Source organism: Eulemur rufifrons, chromosome 1, assembly GCF_041146395.1.
Source record: "Eulemur rufifrons isolate Redbay chromosome 1, OSU_ERuf_1, whole genome shotgun sequence".
Classification (NCBI taxonomy): domain Eukaryota; kingdom Metazoa; phylum Chordata; class Mammalia; order Primates; family Lemuridae; genus Eulemur; species Eulemur rufifrons.
Window position 1 is genome coordinate 41,356,122 of NC_090983.1, and position 13,567 is coordinate 41,369,688.

Consider the following 13,567-nt stretch of genomic DNA (forward strand, 5'->3'; position numbering starts at 1 on the left):
TCCAATATAGTATGTTCTTATAATGAGGTGTGAGTGTGATGTTATCTTTGGGTAGTAGTGGTGGGACTATATTTTGTGTGAAAGAGAGCTACAATATCTCTCTAGCCAGGTTAGTAATGAAAATCTTCCAGTATGCACCTGCCATAAGATGAATTGTCTTCTTTGTATGAAATAAACTTTTGTTGAATGGATGAATTAAAGAATGGCATTCAGTAATGCCTTATGGACCCCCATTCTATTGCTCTAGCCAGTTTCTTGTTAAATTATCATGTTCAAGGTGACATTTTAAGATTGTTTTCCATTAAATAGAAGAAACAAGAGTCTTAGTCATTTTTAACCAACATTTTTAACCAATAAAAAAATTACAGTGAACATTTACTAAAACACAAATTTGAGTATGCTAAGTTTCTTAATGTTGGAGTATCAATTGGTATAATCTGGTGGATTTGAAACCACAATAACTACCTGGTGAAAGATATTTCTTCAGAATGTTCAGAAGAACTGTACAATAGCAAACAATGCGGATAAGCCTGACAAGAACTACTGAGAATGGACACGATTGAAGTTCTGGCTGTGAGGGATGGGGTGGGAGAAGGGGAGGAGTGCACACCTACATGATGAGAGTGATGTGCACTGTCTAGGGAATGGACACAACTAAAGCTCAGACTCGGGGGGATGGGGAGGCGTGGGCAATGTATATAGCCTGATCTTTTGTACCCCCTTAATGAGCTGAAAAACAAACAAACAAAAAAATAAAAATAAAAATAATGTGCTCCATTAAAAAAAAAAAAAGAAATAAAGATGATTTTATAAGAAAAAAAGAAAAAAAAAACTACTGAGAAGGCAGAAGAAAGACTGGAAAGTCAGAAATAATGTTCCATTTCGCCACTGAGTGAATGATGTAGAGGAAATCAAAATGAGAAGTAGGCCAGTGGATTGTATTTGATTTTGTGAAACACTAAGTTTCTGCGTACCTTTGGAAAGCAATTAACTGCAATTACTAATGAGCTTTCATCTAGCACAAACAATTGGACTGAATGTTAAAGCTAAAGAAAATTTGACTAGAAAGTGCAAAATTTTTGTCTTAAAATATGGCAGGTGAACTAAAACTATGCTCTAGATTTTTTTTTGTCATTTTATGTGATCTAAACTTAAGAATTTCTGAGATCATAAAAACAAAGATGCATGATCATAGGCATTTATCAAATGACATATCATAGATAATTCTCACTAAACATGTATACAACACCTTTACTTCTTGAGAAATGATAAAAAACATTGAAGCCATTATAGAGAACTCCAGGGAGAACACAACACATGAATTTTTCTTCTCCATTTTTAGGTATCCCTCTAATTTCTCATTAACATTGGCTAGAAAGGAAATTTATGCAAAGATAAAATATTCTTAAATTATATTAAATAGTAAACTATAATTAAAAGGAGGTGGAAATCATTAGATGTTAGTCTTTTTATAAAACCAAGATAATAGTTCTTGTGATCATTGAACTAGCTCCATCAATATCTATGTAGCTAGCTATCTAACCATCCTCCACTGTGCTTCAATAATTATTTAGGTTATTTTAAAATTTGGAAAATTAACTTTTATATAAAATAAATGCATACAGAGAAATTATACATATATTCCAATAACAACTCTGATAAAGTCAGATTAATTATCTTTCCAAATGATAAGTTTCAAAAAATTGAATTGTACCAACCCTTGAACGAATGTGAAATACATACCTAAGGTGGTCCAAAACCTTCTGCTGGGAGACGGGAAAAACATCAATGTTGAGGTCGTTGATTATCCAGTTGGCAGACAGGGATGGAATTTAAGTTTCTAAAAACAGAGTAATAGTCTGTGAACAAATGTAGCAATCTCACCTCTAGATACATGATATACACAAAAAAACAAGAAATGGGTGATTATGTTTCATAAGATGGCAATGTGTGATTTATGAGCTTTTTGATGGATCTGTAGTTTCTTCTGTAAGAGCGATTAGCATTCATCAGTCAGCAGACAGCGTCTGAGAGATTCTCTTCTTCATATCGAGGTACATAGGGATAGAATGTGTGTCCAAAGTAGATGCAAGAGAATTGCCTATACCTCAAGACAGTAGGGGAAAAATTATTTCTTTTATTCTTTTAAAAGTCTTTCAGTATCATATTCTGAGTTTTGAGCCAGGTAAAATAATGGTCTTGAAGGTCAAAGACAAAGACTCCAATGTTAAAATAGTTTATAATTGAGCACAACAGACACAGACTGTCATATCAGACATGTATAAAAGAGAAATTTGACTAATAATTTCAAGGATATAGGCTGTTAAAAAAAATGATGGCAATAAGGCAGGGAGAGGTCTGGGACATTCCATGTCCTTCCTTTTTGTACTGGACATGTGCTCTGTGGTCCATAATTGATGGATGAAGGCTTTCAGTGAGGTGTGGCAGGATATGGTAAGGAACATTTCAGTTATTTAAGTTATGAAACATCTTTCTTTATATATATCCCCAGTAAGTTGCATAGTTTATGTGACATTTTCTAGGGGTCTATGCTTTATGGAGTCTGGGTTTGTTTGTTATCAATAATCTTTTAGTTAGGGGCATCTGAATAAGTGAATTCAATAGGTAAGGTGTCTTCCTCCTTCTAGCAAACACTATCATTCTATTTACCAAGAGGTCCAGAGTATAAGGCAATTTGACTGGGTAGCCTATCTTCTTTTTGCCTACAATAGCATTACTTTATTCCCTCCAAAGGAAAAGAATGCATTGTAGGCCAACTCTTTGAATGTCTTCAGAGAGACAGGCAACTACAGTCAATATTGTCCCACTCTGTGCTTAGCCTGTGATCATGATAATCATAGTTAATGTTTATTGGGTGATTAATTAGGGAAAGGCACTGGTGTCAATTATTTTGAATTATTAAGTTCATTCAGTCCTCACATCAATTCCATATAGTAGTACAGAAGTAACCGAGGAACAAACTGTTGAATAAACTTGCCAAAAGTATATAGCAAATAAGTGGCAGAGCTTGGAATTGAAATTTGGTGTAAATATCTCCACAACCTACTCATTTTCCCAAATGTGCACTGCATCAGGATGGTATAGAAATTCTCAATAGAGAACATAACCCAAATTAGGCCATGGGGGGAGTATGAGAAAATGCTTCTGTAGCAGATGTTGCAGAAACCAAGTTTTGAATAATGATAGTTAGCTAATGGATAGGGGAAAAGGCAAATGGAGAAACTTTTACTGATTTATTTACATTGAACAAATACTTCCAACTTTAAGCCTTTTCCAAAAGCAAGGATTTTATATTTTTCTAAGCAGTATTTAAACAAGCACATTTTTAACCCTCCAAGTAAAATAAATATTCAAATCATTAAACACTTAAAATAGAAATCTTCCCAGAGATACACTTCACTTAATCAAATATTACAAAATGGCTATAAAGTAAATATTTCTAAATGAACGGGAGGAATATGTAATTAAAAATAACCCTCTAGAAAAATTATCTAATAAAGCAATTAGCCACTAATATCTATATTTTGGGTATTTATATTTTTAAATTTAGTAGTGAGGGTCCTTAAACAGTGGCATAACAATATCAGTTGAACTCTAGCCAAATAATTAGATGCAATAGAAAAAGCACCAGATGCTGGAGTTCAAGACCCAGTCCTACTAATTACTGTCTGTATGGTCTTAGTCAAGCCATTTACCTTCTTAGGATTGATTTAATCATCTGTAAAAAAGAGAAAAAATCACCTGTGCTCTTGGGTAATTGCCTGACTATGGAATTGCTGGCCATTTGGTCAGTGTATATTTAATTTTGCAAAAAACTCTCCACCTGTTTTCTGAAATGGCTTTACCATTTTATATTTCCACCAGAAAGGTATGAAAGACCTAGTTTTTCTGGTTCCTCAGTGGCATTTGATATTGTCGGTCTCTTGAAGTTTAGCCAATTTGGTGAGCATAAAGTCTTATCTAATTGTATTTTTAATGTGCAACTCTTTGAGAACTAATGATAATGACTAACACATATTGGAAATTCCTATATCTTCTTTTGTAATATGCCTGTTCAAGTGCTTTATAAATTTTTAATTGTTTATATTTTATTATTGAGATGTACAAGTTCTTTATATCTTCTAGATACAAGTTCTTTGTCTAATATATGCATAGAGATTATTTTCTCCTATTGTCTATCCTCCTTGTTCATTTTCTTAAAAGTATCTTTGATTAATATATATATTTAATTTTTATGAAGTCCAATTTATCAATTTTTTTTCTATTTCTATCTCTGTGCCCTGTGTAAGACATTTTTACCTATCCTAAGAACAAGAAGATACTATTGTGTTTTCTCTTTGGTTTTCAGTGTTATGTTTAGTTCTGGCATATATTCACAGCAATTTTTATATAAGGTAATATTTGACATTCATTATGTTTTTATATGGATATACAAGAGTTACAGCACCACTTGTTAAATACAATTGATCTCCAGTTGAGAATGTAAGTCCAATAAATTTGTTCTTATTTTTCAAGATTGTTTGACTATTATATTTCCTTTGATTTTATGTATAATCAGCTTGTCAACTTCCAGTAAAAAAACCCCTGCTGAAATTTTGATTAGGATAACACTGAATCTATAGATCAATAGGAGAGACTTTACATCTTAATAATACAGAATTTTAGAAATGCATGACCATAGCAGGGCTCTTCATTTATTTGTCTCCTTTATTTTTTGCTGCAAACTTTTACAGTGTTTAGTATATTGGTATAGCACATATATTTTTGAAATTCATCCCTGAATGTTTTAAACTTCAGAGCCAAATAGGTTGTACACCATTTTGCAGCTGGCAAAGCAGAAATGTTTTCATGATTCAGCTATGGTATCACAGAATAAGAAAAAAGTGTGGATTTATAGCTAAGAGGCAATAAATCAATAACTGGCACATACTGCTATTACTCAACATTGTATTGGGGGTCTTATGTAGTGTAATGAAGCAAGAAAAAGAAATAATATGTATAAATATTGAAAATGATGAAGCCAAATCCTCTTTATTGATGATTGACCTGATTGTTTACATAGAAAGTCCTAAGAAATCTGTGTAAAGAAAACTAATAATTGAATTTAACAAGGTTTCAGGGTACTATGATATTAAATTAATTTTGTTTCTATATACTAGTACCTAATAATTGTTCATATTAAATTAAAATAATTCAATTTTAAATAACATACACAAATGCCAAGTAAAGACACCTGGACCAACTTACTAGAGAATGAGACTATATGGGGAAGAAATTACCCATCCACACTCTAGATAAACGGCCTGCCTATGAGATCAGCAGATGAATTGCTCAGGTGACACCCCTTTTCCCCCAGTCTCAATTGTTAAGCCATAGAATTATGGACAAAAAATATGGTTATGATTTTAAGCAACTAATTTTTGGAGTGAATCACTACACAGCATTAGATGAGTGAAATTATTCTTTCAGCTACATTGTACAAATTTTTATATGTTGTATTGTCCTAATTATTCAGTTCAAAATATTTTCTAAATTCCTGTATGATTTCTTTTTGACTCATGGACTGATTAAAAGTGTATTGCTTATTTTAAAAATAATTGAAGACTTTCATTCTTACTGCTATTGACTTCTTTCTTCTTTTGTAGAGATAGAACACACCATGTATGATTTGTGGTCTTGAAATTTATTAAGACTTGTCTATGGCTTGAAATATGATTGGTTAGTGAATGTTTCCTTTCTACTTAAAAAATGTTTATTTTGCAATTATTTGGGATAGAATTCTATATATTTTAATTAGGCCATGAATGTGCTGTTAAAATATTTTATAACCTTATTAATTTGGTTTAACTATTATAGATGTGATATTTACAACTTTAATTATTACAAGTTTACCTATTTTTCCCTTTATCTCAGTAATGTTTTACTTTATATATTTTGAAGCACTATTATTCCACATAAATATATAAGGATCAGCTCTATATATTTTTAGGGATATATATAATACAAAATATTAAGAAATTTAAATCATTGAGATTTAATTACTTCAGTCTATGCTATTTTCTCTTTTCCTTAAATTATTGAACTACTAAAATAAAAATAATAATAGAACAGAAAATAATAACATAGTCATTCTAAATTGCAAGTCTACTTTGTGTCACACATTTTATACATTGTTTAATTATTACCACATTTTAAAATAGATATTACCCTTCCCATTTCACAATATTGCAAATTTATGGCATGTAATATAATGTAAATGATGTTACCAGAATTTGAATGAATGAAGTCTTGTCTGATTCCAGAAGTCTTTGCTTGATAGATAAACCTACAACTGTTTTCGTTGCATTTTCTCATGGATGTTTACATATCTTAAATTCAGCCACCAATGACTATTGTTGAAATTCTTATCATTTCTGTCTGAATTTGGGAAATCTTCTTAAAATTCGTCATCACTGATTATCCACACTGAGCTTGAAATTGTCCCTGCCCATCATAGAATGTTTCCCAGTTCATTACTTACTGAATAGTCACAACCCATAATCTTAGAAAAAATCTTGCTTTTCATTGTAAGTGTGTGAACTAAAAGCCACAGTCCAGCATGGTATTGATTTTAATATGTCAATGGTTTTAGTTTGGGGACAAATTTGGCAAAAGACACATGAAAAATTTTACAGAAAGATGTAAATTCTTCTCAACATTTTAAGTTACTCTTAAAGCTTATATTTTCCCACAATAGATTTTCTTTTAAAAGTTAATGTTTTTAAAATCATGCCAAGTTATGGCTTTTAAGGACATCCAGAAAAAGAGGAAACAATTATGTAAATTAAATTTCAACTGCATTTTCCCTGCCCTTTGATATCAGGTAATATTGATACGACGTCCTTTTCACAGAGTTCAACCTATGTCTCAAGAGTTTTCAAATTTCTTCAGAATTTATGATCATCTCTGGCTCTGAAGTCCTGCTTAGTATGAATCAGTTTAAGGATCATCTAAATGTCCTACATGTATTATCATGTTTTGCATTTTGTTGTTTTAGATATGGGTTACCACACTTTTCCATAGTTTACACTGAGCTACATAGAGAAAATTTTTGTATGTGCATGAGTATTGAATGACAGGGGATATATTGATTTTTACAGCAGACAGACTCATGACTTAAAATTCAATGTTAGATATTGATGTTCCTAAACGTCCCTCCCCCATTCCAAATCTTGGGTTCCAGATTGTGATCACATAGCATAAGTCATCTTTTGCTTATGACTCTTGTTTTTATTCTCTTTCATAACTTTCTCTTGCCCTTAAAGTCTCATTTTCCACTTATAAATACCTGCCTAGCTGTTTTCCCCAAACACAATATTCTCCTCCTTCAAAAAGAAATTCTGCACTAGTTGTTAATATAACACATCTTTTGCCTCACTACAAATATATCACTGTTGAATTTCTCACCATGAGCGTGAGGGTGGCCAGACTAAACACCATGGCATGTTTTCTCACCACTAGAAGGGAAAACTCACCTGAGTTTTGTCCAAATGGTGAGTTTGCTAAGGCACTTAATTTCTCAATCATAAGTTATTTAGTCATCTTTCCGCTTACATTTATGGGGCCTTTTCTTACTAGTGAAAATAGGCATGCTGTAAACTGTCTCTTATCCTAAAAACTTTACTTTTAACTTAATTGCCCAGCCAACAACTTAATTTAACTTCTGTATAGTGTAGACAAAAGACATAATGAGCAATGATGTAATTTCCACCTTAATGCACTGGGAAATGTTATTTTATCCAGAAGCAGTTCTTCTATAAAAATGTGTCTTCTTGACACTGTTGTGTACCAGCTGACTTACTCTTTCAATGCTGGAGTGCAGATATTTCTGAGTTCATTCATTTATCAGGTCACCAAAAAGATTTCATGGTACCTTTTTTTTTTTTTTGCTTACATATAATCCTATTCCTATTCATTTTTCAAGAGTCCCAAAATTACTGGAGAGTGTTTTTATGTCATTGTTTATATTACTAAATTATCATTAGAGTGTCACTCTGGTGATATTCATAAATTGCTGCTTCTTTTTGGTCAGAGAGTGTGGAGATTCCAGAAGGACTAGCTGCCTTAAAGAAGTATTTCACATATTAACAGTTACTAAAGTAATTTTTAATTAATCTTCCCAAAATTGCTTTTTCTTGAAGCTGTTTTCTTAGAAAAGTTTGCATTTTGCTTTTATAGCAGTAAGCTGTGTAGATCTGTTTAAGTAAACCAACAAATAAAATTTTCTCCATCTTTCTTTGTCTCTTTTATTATGAAATGCATTCTGTGCCTATCCAGCTGTGCTGGCTATGTGTCAGTAATGTGAGTCACTGCCCGATGTTCTCCCACACATGAGCAGGAACTAACACAAAGAAAAATAAAATACTGCTCTTGGGTTTTGCTTACAGCCAAACATCAGGGAATGGAGGTAATTGTGTGATTTTCAATGAGGACTGATTAGTCGTATTTCTTTCTATTTGTGAATGACATTGATATTTTTGGTTAGTTGTAGTAGATCAAAGAGATGGAATTGGGTTGAGAAAAGAAATGGTACTCAGAGATATCACTGAATTATATTTTAGCTAGAAAATGCCTTGACAATGGCAGCAAACATTTTTAATAAAATGTCATCAAAGCAAAACATAAGTAATAAATTACAGACTAAATATGGATTTCTGAAATCCATAAAATCATACAGTAACCCGCCATTGATAACATATTGGTATATCTCTGTTATTTAAACCCTTTCTATGTGTTGATTAGAAGTACAAGATCTGAGACCTGGAGGGAATCTAACAAATTATGTAGTAAAATATTTTTGAAATATTGATCTTAATTTTTACAGATAAAAATATCAAGTTCCAGTAATCTTAAAGAATTTAAGACCCATCCTCCTAAAGATAAGCGTTGTCAGAATCAAGGCCAGCATTCAGTCTCACAAACTCCTCTGCTGTGATTTCTAGTACACTCCCTCCATTACTTCTCCTCTTCTGCCCCAGGAATCAGTAAAGAAAATAACTTAGTGAATCACTGATGGCTGGTGTTTAACTAATCCTATATTGTCTGATAATTAAATAAAATTGTCCTTTGACCCATGTTGCTAACATATACTTAGATTGGAGGCGAGTGGGACATCTGGGTTAAACAATATTTATGGTACACAGAAGGTTCTAATTAAGGAGCAATTATACTTCTCACTGCCAATCAGAAAAGAAGCAGATTCACAAACATATTCTCATGCTTCGTAGATGAGAAAGCTTTAATAAAGCCAGTTGGCTGAAAGAGTACTTTTTTTCCCTTGTCTCCCTAAGGAGGAGAAGGGTGAGAAAAAGTCCAAGGGCAAAAGTGAATCTGAAGATGATGATATGCCATGTAGTTTCTCAGGAAAAAGAAAACAAACAAACAAACAAAAAAACACCCCACCTCATTCCATATCTTTTAGAAAAGCAATAAGGACATAAATCCTACATTCTAAAAGTTCAAGAAATTTAGTTATCTCTGCAAGGATCTCCAAACTGCAAGTCAGATTTATCCACTTACTTGTATTACTTTATAAGCTTCTTTCTTAAAAAAAAATAAAAAGGAGATTTAATTCTGCTTTTCATAATATGGGCAAAGCTGCCTAGATGCAGAGCTACTTCTGTGTGAAGAACGGGGACATTATGAAGGTTCTATGTTATGTAATCAAATCAAGTATTTCCATAATGCAAATTTGTGTGTCAGTAAGTTTAAATCAATATAGAGTTCTCCTTTGAGAACCCAGTGTTCCTGGAAATGGAAGGAATCAAAAGTTTGCTACAAGCCTAGTTTTTCTGACCATGGTATGAACAAAATACCTGCCGTTTATCCTGTGAGCTCAGACAGTTAAGTATTGTGTAAATATTGTTGACCATGTGACTACTGTTATTTTCGACTCTGATTCCTTGCAGGGCCCAATTGCTAACTCCATCTATTGAAGCCTTCTCGGGTAAAGGTTCTGGAAAGTCTCAAGCACATGCAATAAAAAACAGTGATGAACTACCTTAGGAATGCAGTTGTCATGAAAACAGTAAACCTATTGGAGCTGGGAAAATGTTGTAAAGTGTGGTGTAAATATCCATCTTAGGGGAAGAAAGGACAATAGGCATGGCAGCCTTCCCTTTAGTCCTCCTTTAGCCCAATTTAAGAGCATGCATTGGGAAACAGAGAGAAGACAAATGGAAAGAGACAAGAAGAAAAGTCGGGGAAAGGGGAAGGAGGAGAGAATTCTGGAGGCTAAAGTAGCTTTTTGTGAGTGCAGCTCTTTGACCTGGGATATTGCCTTTTGATAGAGTTAACTTCGGCTTGTTGACTCTGGAAGGTGAGGTTGGCATGCAGAGATGGGAGCAAGCGGATAACTACCAAGGAATTGTTTTGTTTTCAACTCTGGGCTCCAAGATAAAAGATTAGAAGGCTGTAGATATGTTCATGTATTTATTAGCTTAGTCATTGAAGACACAAGTGCTCAAAGCTCTCAGTCCAATAAGAAGTTTGAGTTTCCCTTGTGTCATGTGTAAACCGTCCCTCCTCCCAGCCAGGCCAGCCCACCTCTTCCAAATGACTCACTTTTATTTCAGATGATTTTCTTGCCCAGAAAACAGGGCTACCATTTCTTAGAAATTCTGGGTAGAAAGATTGAGATTATGCAAACAGAGAAATGCAAAGTCATATGGAAAGAGAAGGGAAAAAAGTCATTTAAAAAACTACAAAGCACCATCTGCATAATTCTTTCCATTTTATGTAGTGACAAAATTTACTTATGGGGAAAACAGCTCTCTTATTTAGGAAAGCTCTTTAATAGGCTTTTTAGTTATAGAAAGTGAAGCATCTATAGAGAAACATTAATCAAATATTAAAACATAAATTCCCTGTGTAATGAAGTAAAGGATGTTAAACCTTACAGAGAGAATGTTTTGTTTTGTTTGTTTGATTTGTTATTGGTTTTGAAGTATGCATATTTATTCTGTAAGTTGCTGGTTAGTGGAGTTGGGGGGAGGGACAACAAGCAGTGAGCATCTTTCAGTTCTGAGGGACCAGACCCCAGAGTCATTGGAACATGCCCAAAAGGGTCTCTTTTATGGAAATGGCTGGAAAACTTAAGAAACATGATATCTATTTCCAATTTTAGATGATTCTATGTCCTGTGTTGTGACTCTCCTCCATCATCTCCAGAGCTTCAGGACAGTCTGATACACAGAATAGCCGTGCATTAATGGGAATTTAGGGGATGATTTACATCCCCACTGGGGACCAGCTGTTGCAGGGAGAGGGCAGCACCCAGCATGAACAGTGAGCAATAAGGCAGTGCTGATTAAAGGGAAGTGAGGAGCTCAGAAGACGAGAGGAGTGACCAAGAGAAAAAAATACGTGTCCTGGTAATCCTTGGAATTAGGGCCAAGGGCTCTGGACTTGGACTTGATTCCATTACATTAGATGAAAGGGAGAGGATTTGGAACATTTGAGTTACCGAGGAAAATATGTTATCCAATTATTACAGGATGTTGAGAAATTAAAATTAGAACTTCTAAATATTTGTAAATTATGTTTTTAAAGTAACATACTTCTAGTAGTTTAAAAAGCAAATAATTTTAATCTGAGAGGACCTGGAGGATGGAAGAAGGGAGAGGGCGACAAAAGAGAGAAGATAATCTCTGTTGCCAGCTGATGCAAATGCCGTACAGATGACTGTGGCGCTAGAGGAAAACTGAAGGGCTGGTTTGTGTCAGCCTCGGAACTTCAGGCGCATCCTTAGTCAGTAGTCATCTAAGAGTGATGGCTCTGGACTTTCTTCAAGGGTGTGATTAAAGGGCTTCACATACTTGAAATTCATTTCCATATCTTTTAGCTGTTCATGGATAAACAGACTCGAAGGCTGGGGAAATATTAGAAATGTGAGCCTTTGATCTTTAAGGAAAAGGAACAATTAGGAATCAAACTTTATGAAGCTTTATCTGTTATGAACAGGAGTCAAATACATATTTTAAGGTGATTTTATATAGCTGATTTGAATAGACTCTAAGTTCCAAGAAGGTGGCCATGTATTTATGCTCTTGGCACCCTAGAATGCCTACTGTTTAATAGGCAATGAAATAAGTTTATTAAGTGAAGTATTTCAAAGAAAACTCTTGGAATTTGAATTCCTTTCCATCTTTAACATATTATAAAATACTCAGAAAAATATCTTTGGGTACTATACTTTGATCAGTTAATATAAATAATATAAACTCTTAGGTACATATTAACATTATGGGTTGTTTGATGCATATACACCATTACTATTTTTCGTAAATTCTACAGTTGCTCTAGGATGTCAAAGAATCATTTTACATTTGACTCTTGTTCCCTGATAATTTTTATCCCAACAACAATGAAGCTCTCCAGAGTTGGTGCCTGGGTCAGTGAGGCCCTATTTTCATGCTGGCCTTTTTGATCAGAACTTAAAGTAGAGCACATCACATTTCCAAACCTGAAATATATGTTTTATTTTCCATGAACCAGTGTGCACATTAAGGCTGCTAGTTGTACATCAAGATCCCTCATGGGCAAATGGGGGCTCTCCATCCTCTCTTATTATAGTTACTTGGTCAGATAGAATATTGCAGGTTTTGCTAAGTCAGATATTACATCACCATGAAAAAAGTACCTTTTGCTTTCAGTTAGAGATTTCCTTAGGAATATCAGTTTCACTATTTACGTCTATGCATATCCATAGATGGTCTTTTCGATGACCTTAGCTGGAGCTGTGGGCCATGAAAACTAGAATAAGGAAGTGAAATGTTGACTTTTAGACTGAGAGTTCTGAACATTGTAATTTGGCACAGAGATCACTATATTAGTCAGACCAAACTGAATTCCTTTACATCAGGTGTGGAATATCATCCCAGGTCATGCCAAAACATGACCATAATTCACATATAATTTTTAAAAAAATTTTCTGTCCATTATTTTAACACCTCATACTTCCATAAATGATATCTCACACCCACAGATCAATGATAATTCAATCTACTGGTAAACATCAACTTTCCTATTCACTGAGATGATCATTGATATGTATATATGTGTAAAATATATATAAAATATATCCATATATTATGTACATATATAGATATTCGTATGGATATGTATATTTATATATATGTAAAAATATAAATAAATATATATTTTTATATATATAATGTATGTATATACAGACACTGCCAAAATGATAATTAAATAAAGCTTTTGACCCCAGAGTATCATGTTGGGAAAAAATACAACAGAATTTTATAAGTAATCTGTTACAAACATCTAGAATCATTTAGATATTTGGTTAGTTACACTTTGTTAACAAAAAAAGAGATATTACCACAAGAAAAGATTTACTAACTATTAAGAAGCAGAAAACAATAGCCACATTTTTCTTTTCTCATGGAACTCAGAATGGGGCAGAAGCTAGTTTGAATTAAAGTCAAGATAATTTGGAGTATAAAAAATGAAGAAAGTTTTTAAGCAATGAGAAGTATACTAA